At 47.3% G+C, this 17197-nt stretch overlaps 1 protein-coding gene and 1 long non-coding RNA gene across 2 annotated transcripts in view; one reads left to right on the top strand and one right to left on the bottom strand.

Moving 5' to 3' along the window:
* The window catches only part of Hdlbp (high density lipoprotein binding protein), a 54271-nt gene that overhangs the window by 3389 nt on the left and 33685 nt on the right, over positions 1–17197 (top strand). The gene's annotated exons all lie outside the window — the stretch shown is intronic.
* On the bottom strand, positions 13609–16828 carry LOC139707689 (uncharacterized). Its single transcript, XR_011709150.1, has 3 exons — positions 16016–16828; positions 15396–15508; positions 13609–14820 (listed from the first exon to the last, which is right to left on the bottom strand). It is a non-coding gene; the product is annotated as an uncharacterized lncRNA (long non-coding RNA).

Consider the following 17197-nt stretch of genomic DNA (forward strand, 5'->3'; position numbering starts at 1 on the left):
CACTTTGACTTCTTCCCCTTTGCTTTTTCTTTCTTTCTGAAATTCTGTCAGATTCCTGATTGGCACTCTTAATTTTCATTGGTTTTCTATTCCCAAATTATAAATTGGTGGATTATAGTTGGTTATGTATACGGGGCACAAAATGATGCTTATAAATACAATCTGGAATAACAGAATTGAGCTAATAAGCATATCCATTGCTCCACAAACTTGATTCCTTACAGTGGAAGCTTTGACATTTACTGTCCATGATTTTAAAATGTTAGATACATTATCATTTACTGTGTTCACCACATGCACCCCCACACAGCCTCTATTGAGGCTGTGTGCCCTTAGTTTCCCCTTTCTTTCTGGAATGTATTCTCAGATTTATAGTCCCTTTGCTGAGTTGTTCTCATTTTATTTCTAAGAGCTTTCCCTTGGTCCTTCCATTTCTGGTTCATAAACTGTCTTTGTTTCACAAATGTAATGTGTCCTATTCTCTGTGGATTTTGAGTTTTTCTTCAAGCTTTCCCTGAAGTCACTGTTTGCTTCAGGCTGCTCTTTGTTTGTTCATTCATTTCAGGGCTTTTCTGGGTTCTCTGGTCATGTGTTTGTGCCTGGTGCATGCCAATGGCCCCTGAGTGTGTAGTCATGGCTTGTGTGTCGTGGCACCCTCTGCAGAAGCCTCTGCTGGACTGTCTCCTCGTAGCCCTCATCAGCTTCTTTGGGTCTCCACAGGCTCCCTGGAGGGATGCTCTGCCTGTTGCTTGTGTTAGGGGGCCACATGAGGGCGGGGGGTTGGGGGTCTGAGCACCAACCAAGAAAGATATTGCTGCCTATTTCCAGAGTGGATCCCTCTCCACTGTGACTGTTGACCCCAGGTCAAAGATTCTGTTTCCCTTTCCAGAGGAAGCTGTAGCAGTCTTTGACCAGAATAGGAGAGGGACAGCTGCTCAGTATTGCAGTTTGGTGTGAATCTAGAGGCTTTTTGCTTTTTAAGTTCTCAATGCTGTTTTCAGCGTGCCTTTCCCCTACTTCATTAGTGGTGTTGGCCTTCCATATTGCTGGTGTAGGTTTCAGCCCTTTCACGTCTGTTGCCAGCTCCAGTCTCTCTGGTCTTTTTAAGGCTTTTATCTCAGATTTTTTTTTTTTTTCTTTCTGTTTCTATCTTTAAAAAGAGGATCCTTGACTCTAATTTCAGAGGCACTTTAGGTGGAGTGTAGGTGAACTGGGGATCTGACAGCTGCTGCCTCCTCTAAGAGGAGAGCAGGTGTGCCCTGCTGTGCTGTCATGGAGGTCCCATTTTAGTGTAGGGAGAAAGACAGTCAAGGGGCCAGCAGACGTGGCCTTGCAGGTGCAGATAAGGAAGGAGGAGAAGGAGGTAGAACAGCAGGAGACACAAACTGGGTGTTGGCCATTCAGGAGGCCTGCAGGGAGCAAACAAGCATGGTCAGTCATCTGGGGAGCGAAGCAAGGGCAGCCATGCATCCAGCACATTGACGGAATGTGGGGCTCCAGGCGGTGGAAGACTGCAGAGCAGAGCCAGGGGCAGCAGGAGTGCTGGAGGTTGAGGACGCAGGCAGGCAGATCTCAAGGCCCTTGGTGGATGCTTCTGCAGCAGGCTGACCAGTGCTGGAGGGTCATGTGGGAGGCGACCTTGGGCCAGGCCTTTTGAAAGCGTTCTTACTCTTCCCTTCAGCCATAAGGTACCATGACCCTCCCTTGCCAGAGAGACCTGAGCCAGACTGCATCAATGGGTAGCAAAACATGACTTTTTTTTTTTTTTGTGTGTGTGTGTGTGTGTGTGGTGCTGGGGATTGAACCCAGGGCCTCGTGCATGCAAGGCAAGCACTCCACCAACTGAGCTATGTCCCCAGCCCAAAACATGACTATATAACCAAAATTCCTTTTTGGAGAACTGCTCCCTTAAAACAGGATGGTTTGATGTTGTCAACGCACCAGAACTTTGGCAGACTTCGGGATCTCAGATGGTCAGCCTACTTTGTCTACCACCTGCGTAGCTGAGGAAAAGTATCCTTTTCCTCAGTCGAGTTTCTCGTCTGGCTGACCTTCCACAATGCCATTTTGAGCTTACAACTTGGGTTTCATTTAAGACATGGGCTTCTGTTCATTCCCACTGCTGTGTTGGCTGACTGGATTTCTCTTTGTCTTCAGTATGTGTCCTGGAACATGCTTGTAGGAAAGGGGGTCGAGTTGCGAGCAGTTCAGCTTCATGTCAAGAAATGCGGATGGCCAGTAAACTGAACAAGATTTCAGTCTCACCAGTGGTCAGGGAATTGCCCTTCTGGAGTTCCACCCACATCAGACTGATGGACAGTAGACAGGACCATCTGGTGGTTGTTCAGAGAACAAGAGCAGGGCTCCTCAGAGGCAGTGACTAAAGATGGTGGAGCCCATGCAGGGCAGATTTACTCTCGCAGTATGGATCCGTGTATTGCTGGAAATTGTATGTCCAGTAATTTATCCTATAGAAATCATATGTTCAGGAATTTATCCTTGGAGGTTCAGGCCCAAGTGAAAACAAATTTTCTTCTAGGTTTTTTTTTTTTTTTTTTTTTAAAGAGACTCAGTTTGACACAGTGGAAAGAAGGTTGACTTTGAATGAGGTAGACACTAACTAGCTGCTAAGCCTTAGCAAGCTGGATAATCTCTAACCTCTTTTTTTTTTTTTTTTTTTAAGAGAGAGAGAGAAATTTTAATATTTATTTTTTTAGTTTTCGGCAGACACAACATCTTTGTTTGTATATGGTGCTGAGAATCGAACCCCGGGTCACACGCATGCCAGGCGAGCGCGCTACCACTTGAGCCACATCCCCAGTCCTCTTCTGGGCTTTTTTTAAATTATTATTTTAAAACATTGAGAAAAGGAAACAAAAACTCAGAGGTCCCGTTAGTAGGGGGTTTTTAAAATTATGCTTACTCCATTCAACATGCAGTTTTTATGAGGAAAAGTTTTATGTAAAGTTTATAAAGATGGCCATGACCTATTTTTAAATGGATGTAGGTGTGGCAGGTGGTGAACAGTGCAAATAAGATCCTGTTTTTATTGAAGCCATGTATTAATATATGCCCAGAAAATACTGAAAAAAGTTTTAAAATTATTTTGGAGATATTTCTTAGAGGACAGCTTCCTTGGATCTGCAGGGAGGTGAAGATTGCCAATTACGTTTTATGGAGTTCTATTTTATCATTTTTATGCTAAAAATCTCATTTCTTGATAAGCATCTCTACAGCAAACACCCTGTGGTATTAATGTATTAATTCTATCAGTATTAAGCCAGCATTAATGCAGCCCTGTCACATCCAGGCCTCCCTCAGTGCCCGAGGTCTCATGCGGGGTAAGGACAGATAGAGCTGCCCAAACTTCCAATCAGTTGTTCCTGCACGTGTTTTAGGAGGATAACCAGGGTAGTATAGATGGCTGAAAAGGTAATATTCTGAACATTCGTCCTTTAACTGACTTTTGGGTGAATTATGTTAGGCTCCAGAATGCAGATGCTCTTTTTAAACTCTGGGGAACCGCTGAATGTGGAGATAATCTAGTCTGGAGGCTGGTGTCAGCATACTGCTCTTAGGCCACCATTGAATGAATATCCTTAGTGAACAAGGATCTCATATGCTTGGTCTGTGTGCCTTCTGTGACCCTGCTAAGTATTGAGGGCCTGCTGTCCTTGGCCACTTTCTGTGGCTGAGAGCTATGTTGCTCAATGGCATATAGTGCCATTTTCCACAGCAGGTTGAGTGATGCCTCTTCCCACTTTTCTGCTTTCTGTACTGGTCATTTTCATTAGCATAATTCCTTTGACCTTGTGGCATCCTCTCACTGGCCGTGGGTTAGGCTGGGACTGCAGTTATGCTAGGGAACATTGGTTCTTGTTCTTGGTCTGCCAGGTGAGAGAGGACCTACCATAGTGTTTGGTGCTGGAGGAGCCCTGACCTCTGCAGGACTTGCTGTCTTCCTGGACAGTGCAAACAGGCTCTTCCTGCATAGCTAGCTTGCTGGCTGGACCAGCCTGCATATCATCTTCTCTGCTGCAGATGCTGTTCTCAGTGCCTCCCAGGAGTGCTCTGGGTACATGAGTGGTTGTGTAGGTGTTGGCCTGCCCAACACTTGGCCCTGGTGCCTGGGGTTGGTCACTGGGATGGGAGGGCTCTGGGGGTCAGGCAGATGAGGGTGTGTTGGCTGAGCTCCCCTGTCTGGTGTTCTGGGAGGGAAAGCTGTCCTTTGTGGCTCAGTGACAGCAGCCTGGCAGAGCCGCCCAGGAGCTCAGGTCTACAGGGAGCCAGCCAGCAGCAGGTTGCCATGCAGAGGTCTGGGGATGCAGTGCAGAGGGCATTGGTCCTGCCGCAGAGAGGCGAGGGAGAAACAGTGGCACAGTAACTATTAGAGAAGCAGTCACTAGAAGAGGCTGGATTTGGCTGTCCTTGGTAGTCACCTGCTAAAGTGGCTCTGCCCCTCGGGGTTCCCCTTCCAATGGAGTGTGTGGTTTCTGATGCCTTGTAATATAGAGCAAGAAACTTATTGCCCCATCTAACTTTTTAAAATATCTTTATTTTATTTATTTTTTTTATGTGGTGCTGAGGATCAAACCCAGCACCTTGCATGTGCTAAGCAAGTGCTCTACCACTGAGCCACGACCCCAGCCCCCTAACTTTTTTTTAATCAAAAAAAAAAAAAAAAAAAAACTTTTTAAATACTGTTTACCTTAAACAGTGCAAAATATATGTGGAAAAAAAAAATAACTGTTCACCTGTCAGGTAACTTATGGCATGATGGCGCCTTGGCTGGATGGAGTGTGTGGGGGCAGAAGTCTTAGATGCACTGTGCTCCTGTGCTCTTGGTGCAAGAAGCAGCTTCTCAGTGGCTGGGCATGCTCCACATCCTGGCAGGTGAGGTTGTGTCCCCTGTCCCCTGAATGTTGCTCTTGATTTCACATTTAAGTGATAAGCTTTCTAATAATATCTGTACTTAGCTCAGAGATGTTTCAAGTGGAATTATGGGTTGTAGTTGGTTTTGACTTTTAAAAATTAAAAAAAATTTTAATTAGTTAGATGGTCTTAAAGCAGTGATATAAATCAGTGTGTTTGAAAGGCCAATTTGAAGAAAAGTTTTTTCGTTTTGAAACAAGGTTTCTATTTTGATTTGTTTGCTTGTGCTGGGAACTGACTTGCCAGCCCTAGAGACCAAAGTTCCCTGTTGTGTTGCCTACACAGTGAGCTCAGCAGGTCTGTTGGGCTCTGCCGGGGCTCCCAGGCTACCAAGAGACAGACCGGGGACCCAGTTGGGTCTTCCTAGTTCACACAGGTGGCAGAGATGGTCATGGTTGTGTCCCTTTAAGATTGGTAAGTGCAGGGAGGAAGAGATGGTGTTACTGGGGAGAGTCAGCAGTTAGACTGTAGTTGGGCCTCCCTGGACTCTGAAGGATGCTTTTACCTTTGAATAACATGTGCGGGGTGTTCATGGATGCTGATTAACTGCCAGGATGCTGCCGCCTGGAGAGAGTGTGTGTGTGCAGGACTCTATGTGAGAATTGCCCTCCCCCCTCCCCCCCGTCTTGGTTTCTTTGGGGTTCAGCTGTGCTTAGTTTCAGGGCCAGATCTGTATGCAGGAAAGACAAGTGAAGGGCTGATGTGCTGGCGGCTCTCTTCTCCTCCATCAGATCTTACCCATCTTTAGATTCTATTGTCTGCTGGGCTCACGGCTCTGCTGAAGGCTGCTGTCGCCTGTACAGAACTCCTTGTGTGCTGAGGAACCTCCAGCATGCACTGATGCTTGCCTGGTTGCCTGCTGTCTTGAGGTGGCAGGGGTGTGTGCAAGGACAACCACCATGGGTTGTCCAGTCTGCAGGCGCCCTGAAGGGTGGGTCTTGCTGTCTTTGAGGGCAGTCTGCATGAGTCTGTAACACTGGGATGGCCCCCCCCCCCCCCGGTGGCACGTCTGGGATTCAGCATCTTAAGACTTCTTGTGGAACATCACTTCTTCCCTGCTCCTGGGAGAGGGTGGAGGGCCCTTCACGTGGACCCTGACATTATCTCAGATGTGCTGCTCTGCACATCTGGCTGTGCTCGCGGTGACTTCCTTGGCACATTCTGATGGTTTAAATATCTACTTTCATGAACTTGGCAAAGTGATTGGGTGACAGACTAGCTCCTTGGGGTATCTGCACATTACACCACATAAAACATGGGTGGAATGCACATTGGTCTTAGTGCCTTGAACCATGATTGGGTTTCCACCCCTATGACAATGCATAGTGTCCTGCCCCTAGCTACCACCTATGTTGAAGTGCTTAATTCCAAGTTAAGGTGTTTAGTTTTTCTGATGATAAGTAGCATGCGTCCTCCATTAATTCTTTTGATTATTTGAACTCACTGGGCTTGGCAGAGTGGGTGCATCATTCTCCCTGTGCAGCACCAAGGTGTTGTCCTTGCCCGCGTGCAGCCAGCATGAACATGCTTACTGCCTGCTCACTTCAGAGTCCCCCTCTCCAGAAGGACCCATGTAGAGTTGTCTGTTAACATGTCGTTGTCACATCTCCTTGGTCCCTTGCACACTGGAATGGCTCCCAGGACTTCCCCTTTGGTAGGATTGGCCTTCTGTGGCCCTTTGACCATACGTAGGGTTTGTGTCTGTTGGATGCGGGTTCTTCTCTGCAGCCTGTAAGGTGGCCCAGGGTTGCTCACTTCAAGAAGGTGATCCCTGCCAGGCCTCTGCACTGTGAAGTCTTTGTTCAATATGTGGCGGGAAGCCCAACCTTCAGTTCCTTCACTTGCATCATACCGATTGACTCCAGCTTCCCGTTTCATTCAGTGGGTAATTGTTTCTTACTGTCATCCTTTTGTTTTGATATTTCTCAAGCCAGCCCATGTCCTTCTAATGTCCCCATTACTGTCTTCTTGCACTCTGGTACCGCAGGCTGTTCTGGGCCCTTTTGTCCTTTTCCTATTCCACACCTGTTATCTGCCTTTTCTTCAAGGAAGCCTGCTTCCTTTGGTATTTCATCCTCAGAGAAGCAGGGTTGTTGGAGCCCTCTCAGCCAGCCGAGTTACAGTGTGTGCATATGCCTGTGTGTGTGCACATATATCCACATATACATGTGTGAGTGTATTTTTGACACACTATTTCTTTTTATATTTCTGTGTCCTGAAAAACACAAGTTCATTCCAGTAACCCTGGTTTCAACCTGTGCTCTTTGTGTTTCTCCCTTGGTGGTCAACTCCCTTTTCAACAGTGACCAACCTTTTGCAGGCTGCCCACAGCAGCAAACTATGCCCTTCCAGGCTGCTGCAGGGGCTGTCGCGTTGCTATTAGTGACAGTGCATAGTGTCCTGCACATAGCTATCCCTCCTTACTGGTGCCCACTGGTGCTCATCCTGGTTCTGTGTCTGTCACAGTGCACCTAGGAGCTGCCTTGTACTGTGACACCTGTCCTTCTGTGTTCTTCTATAGGTTCTTCTGGCAAGTGGCTGTTTTGAAGATTGCTAAGCTGCTTGTGTGTGTATTTTGTGTTACATGTTTTTCGGTCGACTTCTGACTGTGCACACCCTCACTGATTGAGTGGTCTCTCCCCCTTAACAGTTGCAAACACAGAATGATGGGGCCATCCCAGTGGGTATGCCCAAATCCCAGCAACTTAGCCAGACAGTTTCAAGATAAGCAGCGCTAGGGACTTAGTGCAGTGGTAAAGTGCCTCTGGGTTCAATCCCCAGTACCACAAAAAATCAACGGAAACTGCATACTCACTGAATTCATTTGCCTTTCGAGGATGGACATCATTCATGTGTTTGGGGCAGTTTGTATTTACAGCAGTCCAGTTAATTATCTGCCACTTATTTGTCTGTGTCCTAGCCTATTGAGGAGTTTTTGAAATCAAGCAAGAAAACGCCACTTATACCCTTCTGTATTAGCTGTTCTTTGCTGTATAAAGTTCTTAAGCTCCAACATGGTCATGTGAATCAGCATCTTCTCAAGTTGGTTTTGCAGTTTGTGTCATGATGACACTTTGCACCCACCAAGTCACAGGTTTTCCTTTTTAATCTCCCAGGTCTTCAAAGTTTGATTGTTGGCATCCAGATCTCTAATCTACTCAGATTTATTCTGGAGTATGGCGTGAGGTAGGGATCATTTTTTTTCCCTTGGAAAATGGGTAGCAAGTTGGCCCAGTTCTGCTCATAGACATCCTTGTTTTGTTTAATTCTAATTAGTTATATGTGGACATCCTTGTAGATTCAAAATGGTACTTGTATCAATCAATAACTCATAGGTATACATGGGTCTATTCATTCATTGCTTTGCCTTTCTTAGCCAATAACACTAAGTGTACTGGTTAACATTATTTTATAGTATACTTTTCACTAAGTTTAGGTGAATTCCACACCTTTTCTTTTTCTTTATTTTTCCTCTCCCACCTCCCCCCCCCCCCCCCCCCCCCCGCAAATTTTCCATACTGGTTTTGTTTTTAGTGAATTTGAGAATCTTTTTACAGTAAAAAAATAATAATAATAAAAAATCCTGGGCTGGGGACATAGCTCAGTTGGTAGAGTGCTTCCCTCGCATGCACAAGGCCCTGGGTTCAATCCTCAGCACTACATACACATACACACAAAAAAAATCCTGCTGAGATGTTGTTGGTTTTGTATAACTGCTATAATAGATTGCCACAGACACTTGGTAGCTTACAACAACAGAAGTTTGCTTCCTCACACTTCTGAGGCTAGGAACCTGAGATCTGGCAGGCCGTGCTTCCTCAGGAGACTTCCAGGAGAGGCTGCTGTCTCCCTCCACATTCCCTGTAGCCATGTCACTTGTCTCTGGTTCCATCTGCAGGACTTTCTCCTTCCGGTGTCCTCATGCCCTTTGCCTCTCAGAAGTACCCCAATAACCCAAGGTTGTCTCACCTTAATATCTTCCACTTATTCATGTTGGAAAAGACCTTTCTTCAAATAAGGTGATGGGAGTTCCAGGCCTGAGGACCTGACATCTTAGGTGGCCTCAGGCAGCCTCTCAGAGTGAGATGTAGAAGGGCTTGAAGGAGAGCAGGCATCTTCTGCAAGTCTTCTATGAGTGTGTCCCTGCATTTGTGCATGTGTGTGGCACTTTTGCCGATGTTCAGAACTTCCAGAGCTGTTAGGACTTCATAATGTTAGAGGGTCTCATAGTACATGGTCATCTACAATCAATAGGATTTGCCTTGCTTAATTGTGTCTCCTTAGATTCCATGTTTGGCAGTCTTTGATAATCATCACCTGTCAGTTACAGATGGATGTGTATTTACACTCCTTTTAGTTGTAAGAATGCATTCCTGGTATTAGGCCATGGCTGCATCCCTAGAGCAGAACATTGCATCATGGTATGTTGTGATGGACTGTGCTAGTTATGTTTATAAAGTGATTTGTAGTTGGTGATCTTCTCGCAGCATTTCACTCATTGTCTGGGAGGCAAACCATTGCCCTTCCTCTCCTCTGGGGAGCCCTCCTTTCCACCAGGTACAAGCCGGGTTTTTGAATAGAAACGGCTCAGCTGCATGAGTGGATCCTGGTTGGCTGTGGCTCATAGACATGCCACATCCCCTTGGCCCCTTGACTACAGTTATCGGTCCCCTAATGGGCTCAGAACCCAATTACTGCTACTGAGATACAAAAATAATTTGTGAGGCCCTCCCGGGGCAACTAAGCTCTTTATTTCTTTAGGAGCTCCAGAAGATATAATTACTACCCTTTGTAACACTGTTTGTAACACTGTTTCAGAACCAGGAAAAGATGATACTGTGTCGTTGTGATCTGTTGTGTTCTTTACTTTGTCAAACTAGAGAGTTAAATGCTCTTTGATTGCTTTTTTCAGAGAAACTGATTTGGGTTTGAATTGACCATTCTGTTGTTCTGCGAGTTTTCATCTTCCGTTTACCAGTTCTTTTATTAATCCGCTCTCTTCCACATTCTCTTTCCACTTTGCCTTGTGTGCTCAGTTTTTTCATCTTTTTTCTTCCTCACAGTAAGACTTAGGAGTCTGACTCACCCTCTGAGTAGAGCTCTAGCAGCATCCAGTGGATGTAGGCAGGGAGTGCTCTTTGCTCTTTTTCTTTTTAAGACCTTTTCAAAACTTTGAAACATAACAAAAAACAGAAAAAAATAATACCTATCACCCAGCCTTAGCAATTTCAGTATTTTACAATTTTGTCTCTCCCAGTGCCCCACCCTTCAGCCCATACTTTGTGTTTTTGGTTTGAATTAAGAGCAAATATTAGACTTTATATGACCTCTGAGTACCTCATTGTGTATCTTTAGTAGAATGAACTTTAAAAAACCCTAACCACAGACTAGGGATGTAGTTCAGTGGTAGAGAAATTGCCTGGGTTTGATCCCCAGCACCACAAGGGGAAAAAAATCATGACCACAATACCATTGTCATATCAAAAAAATGGATTGTATTTTGTAATACCATCTAATATCTATTCTATCTTCAGGTTTCTTCAAATGTCACACAAAATAAGTATATTTACACTTTGAAACAAAATGCAAAGGTCTGGTTTAAGCCTTTTAAGTCTCTCTGGGGCCCTCTCTGAAAATCTGTAACAAATCCCTTACCTTTTTTTTCTGATTTTGTTTTTAATGTCATTTAAGAAAGCAGTGGGGCCTCTGTGCTGTGGAAGGCACTTCTGGATTGGCCTGACTTGTCCAGAGCTCTTCAGGGTGCTTCCTGGGAACTAGTAGCCGGGTCTGATTGTCCTTGTTCTAATGGAGGGCATCAAGAGCTGCACAGTAGTGCTGTCTCCTGCTGTGATTGGCCATGGGGTGAGAGGTCTGTTCTTAGGACTGGTCAGAGATGCCAGGTCAGCAGGGATTCCATCCTTCATGGAGTTGCACATCAGTCAGTATCTTAATGGGTCCAATAGGCATTTGTGTGTTGTTTTGTTCATTATTTTGTTAGTGTATTTTCTATTGCAGCCGTTCACATTAGGGTCAGGGCGTCACTAGGACTGGCTCCTTCTGAGGGCTGTAGGGACCTCTGCATCCTGTCCTTTCTCCAGTTTGTAAAGGCCATTCTTTCTCCATTAAAGCACATGGTGTAAAGGATAAAGGACACTTAGGATTACATTTAGACCCCATGCATAATTTCAAGATAACACCCCCATCTTTAGATTCCTGATTTGTCTGTAATACTTATAAATTCTAGGAATTAGGACTTGGATATCTTTGGACTCTATTGTTTAGCTCACAGTTGGCAATTGCAAGGTGAAGATTTTTCTAATTTTATTTCTATATTTATTGATTGGCATTCTTACAGAAGGGCAGTTTCCTTTGTCAACTTTGGTTTCTCCTCCTGGAGAGTAAGAAGAAACGAGTGTTCTGTGGCTCTTTTCCCCCTGCAGTTGGGACTGGCTGGGGATCAGATTGTTGTGCCCCAGACCACTGCAGCTGTGTTTGGGGGCTGTGCTAGGTAGTCCCTGTTTTCTGGTCTGTGGCTGCTTCCCTGCTCTTTTGTCACAGCAGGACAGCCCTTCCGGACCATATCTGCTCACACCTAGAGTCCACTGTGCCTCAGGGGCCTTGGTTCCCTCAGTGGGGATGGTGATGGCCCCCACGGTCTGCAGCCAGTAGCACTCACTGCCAGTGGGCTGCTTTTCACGTAAACATCTTACGAAGCCCTTTTTTTTTTTTTAGAGAGAGAATTTTTTAATTTTTATTTATTTTTTTAGTTTGCCGCGGACACAACATCTTTGAGGATTGAACCCCGGCTGCACGCATGCCAGGCGAGCGCGCTACCGCTTGAGCCACATCCCTAGCCCTATTTTTTTAAAGGAGAAAAAAAAAAGGACATCATAAGTGTAGATATTTGTAATTCAAATAAGAATTTATAGGGTTTTCGTGTCAGTGTGTATCTTACACTGAGAATCTTTTTTTTTTTTTTTTTTTTTTTTTTTTTGGTGCTGGGGATTGAACTCAGGGCCTTGTGTATGCAAGGCAAGCACTCTACCAACTGAGCTATATCCCCAGCCTGAGAATCTTTGTTCTTAATGATATAAGCTTGATTTCCACATCACCTTAGAGTACAGTAAACATGCAGAAAGCTATGCAAGTCTTTGGAGTGTGTACCTCAATGAATTTTCACTGGCTGAATTCACTTGTATAGCCATCATCAAGATGAAGGTGTGGAGCATGTTTTGCTTTATTGATTTAGAGTCTGTTTTTCTGTGGTTTATGTAGTTGTAGCAGTAGAGCTGCGCAGCATGGTATATGCAAATGAGTGTGCTTTCCATCCCTGCTTTCCTTCTGTTCCTTTGGATTTAGACTCTTCCTCCAGCAGTGAGATTGCATCCCTGAGCATGGCCCATGGAAAGGTGGTCCTGGAAGGGGCGGGCACCAGCACCCTGAGTGTTGTATGCTCTGTACCCTGGAGAGATACATGCACCTCTGCTTTGCTGACTGTCTCAAGGAGGTGGTGCAATATGTGCCTGCTCTTTGACCTTGTGCCCTGAGGAGGTTGCACAGAGCTGTAAGGCAGCGTCCTCTTGTGCCGAGTGTCGCCTAACTGGTGGACAAGCTATGGTTTACTCATTCCAGCTCCTTCTAGAATTGTCTTGTTTCCATACTTATCAGCTATTGCTGTCTGTATTCTTGCCCTCCTAATATTCATTCTTCAGGGTCAGGGATGTAACTAGGTGGTAGAGCGCTTGCCTAGCATGTGGGAGGCCCTGGACTCTACTCCTAGTAGCACACACGCCCCCCAGTTGTAATAATAAATAAAATTCATTCTTCAGTTGCTGACTAGATCACCTTTCTGCCCGGGCTGAAGTTTCCTGCACCCAGCTCCCCCAACCTGGCGCCTAGTGTCTGCCCATGGTTGCTGCAAAGGGCTCCTTCCTCCCTGGTTGCTGGTCCTCACTGTGCTGCGGCTTGCTTCCCTCCTTGATCCTGTGAAGCCACAGGGAAGTCTTTCTCTTCTTTCTTTTTATGTGGCTCTGGTTTTCCCCTAGGAGGAATTGTAGTCTGCTCTTGGTCCACCCAGACTTCTCACTGGACAGATAAAACATCCAAGTCCTGCTCCTAGCAGTATATCCATGTATCTCCTAAGTGGCTGCATCCTGGTCTGAGGCAATACCTCAGCAGCATCAGGCAAAGAGGGGACTCTGTTCTGCTTTGGTCTAGCTGCTACACTGTGTTTGTGCAGTTCAGTGTTGAATCAGCTCTTCCTGGAGACGTGCATCTCAGGAAGGGGTTTAGACTCTTCCTTTAGCAGTGAGATTGCGTCCCTGAGCATGGCCCATGGAAAGGTGATCCTAGAAGGGACAGGCACCAGCACCCTGAGTGTTTTGTGCTCTGTACCCTGGAGAGAACACTAGACATTTGGTTTCTGATATTTGTTTCCACCTTTGTAGAAGAGTGGTATGTTCCTATTTGGCTAGGACAGATCCCAAGATTAATCTTTCAGATTCTTAAGTATTTCCACCCATGGCTTTAGCCAGCTTTGTACCCCTAGCAGAGTTCTGTATAAACATGAGCTAAGTCTAGCTCATGGAGCTTTGTGGGGGAAAGTAGGAATCAAAGAATCTTCAAGTATAAATTGTTGCACTTGATCAAACTTTTTATTTTGTTTCTTGTAGTTGAATGGGATTTATAGTAAAGAAGATTAGAAGTATTTCTGTAATTGTAGAACTGAGGGGAAAGCCCTCCCCTATAGCCATTCTGCTCCAGTCCTGGCCTTGCTGTCCTCCTCTTCCCAAAATACCGTCACAGTTGAGGCGGGGACCTGGTGTGAGCATGATGCGAGTGGTGCCTATGTGCAGGAGCTGCTGGAAGCCCCCTTCCCTGGATCAAGGTGGTGGTCCATCTGACCAGCTAGGCATAGGAGCCCCTGAGGAGCCCTGTGAGAGGAACAGTCTCTGTGAAGCATCCCTCTTGGGTGGGCCGTGGCTCTGCCCCCTGGTTCTCCAGGCACCTGGAGGTGAAATATGTCTGGACAGGACATTGCTGCCTCTTCAGATGTTCACAGACAGTTCTGGTGATGGCTGTCCCCACCCTTCATGTTCCCAGCCTTTCTGCAGTCAGCAGTCCCTTGCAAGGACACTCACAGCAGTGAGATTTTACTTGAGTTCTTGTTGAGCACATGGTCTATTAAAGCAAAGAAAATAGGTCTCGAGACTGTCTTACTGCGTCTCTTCTGGGAAAAAGTCTCTGTTGAGAGACAGGGGCACTCAGCTGCCTTGGCTCCGTACAGACCGCGTGCCAGCCACATGTGCCTGCTGAAGCACACTTTCTTGGATGGGAAGCGTGTGGGTGGGCAGTCCAGGTGCTGCTCCCCATCCTGGGCCTGCTGCCCCTGCCGACCCCTGCTGCTCCTAGTCTCCCAGTCCGCAGCACAAAGCCACATCTGGCCTGCTGGGCAGCACCAGGTGCAGGTCCGAGAGGCCTGAGACCTCCAGCCTCCCACTTACAATGGGGCTGCTGGTTGTGTGTACTTGTTTTCTTACAAAAACCAAGCTTATAAGTCTTCTAGGATTTTTGATGTTCGTTTTCTTTAATTGAAGTTGTTCAAGAATTTAAGAAACTTAACAAGCAGTTAGAATGTAAGAGTCTTTGAGATTTTAAAGATTTCCCCAGTGGTTGTCAAAATTACATCCCTGGAGGAGCCAGAGCATGGCACACCAGGAGGCAGTCTCTTGGTGGGGCAGGCATCAGTGGGCTTGTTCCCCGGAGCCGAGAGCTGGTCCTTCAGTGGTCACCTTTGGAGGTCAGTTTTGACACTCTTTCTGTGCCTCTTGTGCATCCTGTCCTCCACTGACAGACGTCACAGATGTGTCTTTCAATTGTGCAGAAATGCTACATTACACATACCATACATGTTAGAAATCCTCAATGGGAGTTTTTGGGTCAGAATAGTTATATTTTGAATTTCTACATGTAATTGACTATGTTTTCAGATGCTTCTCTGCCCTGACTTCCTACCACTCTCTATGGGAGACCCCACTGTGCCAAGCCCCCCTGCCTCTTGGTACTGACTGCTGGAGTACGCTTTGGTGTGGAGCACTTTGCCCTCACAGACTCTCTTTTGTTTTTTGGAATAGGTGAATGTTTTTGTTTTATGTGGTACTGAGGAGGGAGTGCTGAAGGAGTGCTCTCCCACTGAGCCACACCCCAGCCCTTTTCAGGTTTTGAGACAGGGTCTCGCTAAGTTGCTGAGTCTGGCCTCCTCCCTCGGATTACATTCATATGCCATTGTGTCTGGTTTAGCTCAGGTTCTTGAGTCTAGTTTCATTTGTCTTGATTTGAAAATTTTTTTTTGATATGTGTGTGTGTGTGTGTGTGTGTGAGAGAGAGAGAGAGAGAGAGGAGAAATGCTGGGGGTTGAGTCACAGCACCCTTCCACTGAGCTGCACCACCAGCCCCCATCTTACTTGTGGAACTCTGAACTTCCAGCCTCGCTGTGGGTTGATGTGGAGTCCATTTCAGCCTGGTATGAGGGATTATTCCTTCTCGAGTTTAATTTCTCAGTTTGGGCCAAGGGTTCCTGGACAAAAGGGATGGTGGGGATTTGAGCCCAAACCTTTGTAGAGTTCCCGTCCCCTGTCTCTAGCTTCTGAGATACTCTGAGCTCCCAGCCCAAGCCAGGTATATCTGTGCTCAGTGGGATTTTCTGTTCTCTGCCCCCCACTTCTTTTGAGGGTACAGCCCTTTTTGAGGATCATGATTTGGCAGGAACGGGGGACAGGTAGGAGGCTGTATCTTCTAATATTTTACCATGAGCAGGTCAGAAGCTTATTCCCTGTCCCTTTAGTGTTGAGAACACAAACCACAGACCAGTGTTCGCCTTTTGAGATAGCCAGAAAGTTTAACATCATCTGGTCTGAATATCGCTGGATGTGCAAGTCCTAAAGTCCACTCTATACACTACTGGCTTCAGTGCACTACGGCTAGCTGGGAAGAAGAGCTGGTTATAACTGCCAGCGCAGAAGCAGCCTGGGGTGTGTGTGTCACAGGTTCAGTACTTGGTGTTACAGTACCTTTTGTCAGATACCTGTTTTGTGACCATCTCTTCAGTGAGCCAAGCAGGTGCCAGCTTCTCCGAGCATGGACTTCCTAGGGCCACTGGAGATGCCTTACAGTGAGCCTGCTGACTGCTGAGGCTTGTCCCCTTGGCCCACCTCGTCTCCTCCTGGTACTGGACCCTCAAAAACAAAAGGGCAGCGGACACCACGTTTGTTGTCACTGCTGCTGGCTGAGCCAGGGAAGGATGCTCTGCAGCCTCAGGAGCAACGCAGATGCAGATATGAGTGTTCAAGTCTGCCTTGGTGCCAGGGGGTCGCCTGGGCCCCATGTTACCTGGCAGCATAGTAGTGCTTTCCAGGCTGCCTGGCCTCAGTGCCTCAGACAGAGGGTGATCTCCCCTCCCGGCGTTACACCATGAAGTGCTATGGCATTCGCGCCAGTTATCCTGAGTTACCCTGACTTCTAGCGCGTTGACTCTCCTTTTTCCCGTCCAGGGCATCTCACACTCGGCCCCAGCACAGGGAGAGCTCTGCCTTGGCTTTCCCAGCATTCCTTACTTTTCCTGTTAGTGAGGAGTCTCTCGGTGCTCCCTAACCCTTGGCAAGCCCTGTCAGCTTTCGAGTGGACCATGCAGCACATAGGCGGCCACTGTGGCCCTCCCGGGAATGTCAGGGCGTCCTGCCTTACCCTTTTCCCTCCCCCTGAGCAGCACTGCTCTCACACTGTTGACCCCTCCCTGGGTGCCTCCTGAACCTCAGCCACCGCAGCCCAGGTGCACACTGGCGTCTGCTAAGCGTCTTCAGCTGTGTGTCACTTGGTAGACACGGGGTGCCGGACTTGGGAGCTCTTTGCCCACTTGAGAGGAAGCCCGCGAGCGCAGGGGTTCTGCCGCCCCCGCCCCCGCCCCCGCCCCGTGAGTCTGCCGGGTGTCCACGCGGGCTCTGCTGGTCGGTGGAGGTAGGGCCCTGAATCTGCGCGCTACCAAGGAAGAGGGCTTCACGGTTGTGCAGGGGGTTGAGTTGGCGGCTGAGGACAGGAGTGGGCTGTTTCCTGGAGGAGCTGGACCTGAGGGCTGAGAGTGGCCCAGTCTCCGGGGCTCTGACCCCTGTCCCCTCCTGTCCTCCCGGCGCCGGCCAGCCGGCCGGGAGGAGGGCCGTGCGGGGAGGTCCCGAGCCTGGGGCTCTGGGCGCAGCCCCCGCGCCCGCTCCCT

This window comes from Marmota flaviventris, chromosome 11 (assembly GCF_047511675.1).
Source record: "Marmota flaviventris isolate mMarFla1 chromosome 11, mMarFla1.hap1, whole genome shotgun sequence".
NCBI lineage: Eukaryota > Metazoa > Chordata > Mammalia > Rodentia > Sciuridae > Marmota > Marmota flaviventris.